General features: G+C 39.0%; 1 pseudogene; it reads left to right on the plus strand.

Annotated features, from left to right (window-relative positions):
• Nucleotides 1–234: 234 nt before the first annotated feature.
• Nucleotides 235–1,497, plus strand: LOC149171303 (mitogen-activated protein kinase kinase kinase 20 pseudogene; annotated as a pseudogene).
• The last annotated feature ends 1,396 nt before the right edge of the window (nt 1,498–2,893 follow it).

A 2,893-nucleotide genomic window follows, 5' to 3' on the forward strand; every position in this document is an offset into this window, starting at 1 on the left:
AATAAAACTCTAAATAAAAATAATAAAAATAAGAAATCAACACTTTTTCTCAAAATCGGAAGGTTATTTGAGTGGAGCAAAGCAGCCGTGTCAGTGCGGTTCTCCTCTCACGCCTTCTTACAGGAAGGTGATTTGAGTGGAGCACAGCAGCCGTGTCAGTGCGGTTCTCCTCTCACGCCTTCTTCTTACAGGCAAGTGAGATAGGATACACGATTCTTACCACGAAAAAAAAACATTATTTTCCTTAATTCGGTGGGAATGGGGATTGAACTCGAGATGGACAGAGTCGAGAGAGAAGGATGGGTGAGGGGCGCCATGGTTGGGTCTGGAGCTTCTGGAACAGTCAGCCTCGCCATGAAAAGGTCTAATGGCCAACTCTTTGCAATCAAATCCACAACCCAATTTAGTGTCGCTCTGGACAATGAGTACAACATTTTACGAAGCCTGGACTCTGCATACATCGTTCGCTGCTTGGGGCGCGCCTACAGCTTCGAGAACGGTGCAGGGGTGCACAATTTGTTCATGGAGTACGCGCCGGGTGGCAGCTTGAGGGATATGCTGACTAAGTTTGGAGGGAAGCTGTATGAATCAGTGATCAAGGCATACACACGCGACATTCTACGTGGGATCGATTACCTCCACAAGCGGGGGATTGTGCACTGTGATATCAAGGGCAAGAATATTCTTGTGGGTATCACTGGTGTGAAGCTTGCTGACTTTGGCTCTGCCAAGAGGATTGTTGATGACACGAAGGGCCAGCAGGCCCTGCAATTTCGTGGGACCCCTCAGTGGATGGCTCCAGAGGTGGTGAACCAGGTGGAGCAGGGCCCTGCATCTGATATCTGGTCTCTCGCCTGCACTGTACTTGAGATGGCCACTGGTAGGCCTCCATGGAGCCACGTTTCCAGTCCCCTCGCCGCAATGTATCGAATTGGATGCACAGAGGAGCTCCCTGAGTTGCCTGGATCGCTTTCACCTCAGATGAGGGATTTCTTAGAAAAATGCTGTCGGAGGGATCCCAAGAAGAGGTGGACCAGTGGAGAGCTGTTAAAGCACCGTTTTTTAGATGAGGTCTGCAACGCCATGGAGAAAGAAGAGATTGTTACTGAACCAGGGTCGTCCCCAACCAGTAGTTTGGCTATTGGGAATCAAGTATGGGATTCGTACAATTCTCAGAGTAGTCCTCTGTCACTCAGCGTGCCAAGTCCAACGAGAAAATGCAATGCAGAGGTGAATGGTTCAATTGAGCAATGCCCAAATCTTTCTGCCCGGAACCGTGTGATGGTATTGGCCGCAGCCTGTAAATTTGAAGATGGTGCTGACAGGCCAAGTTGTCCTGCAACCTCCCATGGTCAGTGGATTGTTGTGAGATCTTCAACAAGTAAATCTCCAATTTCAGATAGTGCCACTGATGTGGTCCAACCGTTAGATTAGGCGGGGGAGTTAGGTCTGGTCTTGTCTTGTTGTGGGGGAGTTCTTGTTGTCTAATCTTCCACAAGATTATATATTCCTGAGAGCTTCTCTGGAGACTTTCTTCAGTTAAAAAAAATCTCCTATTTCAAATAAACCTCTGTTAAAATCCGGCATTAACAATGGCTCCTGGCTCCTCCATCCAGGAGCTTCCATTCACTGAAGAAAAGTGTAGTTCCAGCTTCGAAGCTATCCATTGTAAAGAGTTGCAGCCAAGAGTTTGAACTGGATCAATTCTCGGACGCTGCGGTCTCTGGACCAGAGTCTCAAAATCAATCATCTTCCAGTCTTTAAAATTAATTGCAATGCAGTTAATTTGATGACATATATATGATTTATAATTTTTGAACTGGGGTTTATGGGTTTTGGATATTGGATAGAATTGCAATGCAGTTAATTTGATGACATGTATATATATGATTTATAATTTTTGAACCGGGGTTTATAGGTTTTGGATATTAGATAGAAGGTGATCTGGTACCATGTGAAGGTATTATTTAATGTGAAATCACTGATTTAATTTTTATTTTGATTGGGGTGATATATTAGTCATGAGTAAATTTTAGGCAACTTTTCACGGCATACTATATAAATAACTGATTATGATGATGGTTAACGTCCACTGAGACCAAACATTGGTCTATCGGACCTAAAGAAACAAATTATTTAGTTTGATTTATCGGACCTAGAGAAACAAATTATTTAGTTTGATTTATCGGACTAAAGAAACAAATTATTTAGTTTGATTTAAGATTTTATTCCTATGCTCAAAAAATATTACCACTATATCAAATTGTAAATGATCCTTTTACTCAATTATTAACTAAAAGATGAAAACACATATGCTCAAGACCTCTTCTTCAGATTCAAAACTATTATTACATTTTTTTTTCCACATCCATCCCTCAATTCAGTTATCCTCAACCCTTTCTTCCACCATCAAGTTGGGATTTAAGCAACATTAATTCTGATTTTGATTTTGCAGAGTGACTTCTCCCTTCTTTCTGATTTTGATTTTGCAGAGTGACTTCTCCCTTCTTTGTTTAGTTTCCTACAATCTAGGTACACCATGAAAGTGTTATGAATGAAAACTTCTGTTTTTTATTAAATTTATTTATTTTAATTTTGAAGAAAATATTTAATATAAATAGAAAATTTATTATTAAATTTATTTTTAAAATTTTGAAAATAATATTTAATTTAAATTATAAATATTATATTGTAGCGTTGTATATTAGTGTATGGTTTAATGACTAATAATATATGTGTTCTTTTAATAAAATAATTTACCAAAAAAATTACATTAATTAAGTTTTAAATATTGATTATAACATCATCTTCTAATTATTATAATTATAGATGTCATAGATATTAGATTTTCAAACTTGATAGGTAAATTATTGTGAATCTTTTATTAATTTCA

This window comes from Pinus tabuliformis, chromosome 4_2, assembly GCF_031772625.1.
Source record: "Pinus tabuliformis cultivar Carrire ecotype Pingquan chromosome 4_2, CPIR1, whole genome shotgun sequence".
Lineage (NCBI taxonomy): Eukaryota > Viridiplantae > Streptophyta > Pinopsida > Pinales > Pinaceae > Pinus > Pinus tabuliformis.